The sequence below is a fragment of the Apis dorsata genome, unplaced genomic scaffold (assembly GCF_000469605.1).
Source record: "Apis dorsata unplaced genomic scaffold, Apis dorsata 1.3 scaffold_465, whole genome shotgun sequence".
NCBI classification, from domain to species: Eukaryota; Metazoa; Arthropoda; class Insecta; order Hymenoptera; family Apidae; genus Apis; species Apis dorsata.
The window spans coordinates 364,920-365,465 of NW_006263705.1; positions in this window are offsets into that span (position 1 = coordinate 364,920).

Here is a 546-nt window from a genome sequence, read left to right on the forward strand (position 1 = left end):
GAACAGAGGGGGGGGCCATGTAAGTAGAAGCAGTCAGGATACGTTCATAGATGAAGAAAAAGAAGGAAACAGCAGCGGCGAAGGGGGATAGAAAGATTGGAGCTGAGATAGAAGATGGGGGAAAGAGATGGAGGCGAGAAAGGGGAGTGGGAGAGACAAAGAGAGTGGTATATTGCGTAGACGCGAGAACGGAGGGAAGGAAAATCGGTAGCTGCTCTTGGAAGAAGAATGCAAAATGGCTTTATAGAACGTTCCAATAAAAAACCACTCGCGCCCCCTCTTCCACGTCCCTTCTTGTCCTCTCTCTGTGTAACGCCTTCATTTCCAAAGTAAATGAGGACGTAGTCTATGTTGAACGCGCTGTTGCGAAAACATAAACAGCCCGGTGTGATAAAAGGAAAACGAATCGACGACAGGCGGAAGAGATTCGTGCGACACGCGAAGAAGGCTGAAAAAACTCGTCTTCTATCTTTGCGCTTTGTCGGCCGGCTCCTAGTTCATCGAGAGAGAGAGAGAGAGAGAGAGAGAGAGAGAGAGAGAGAGGGC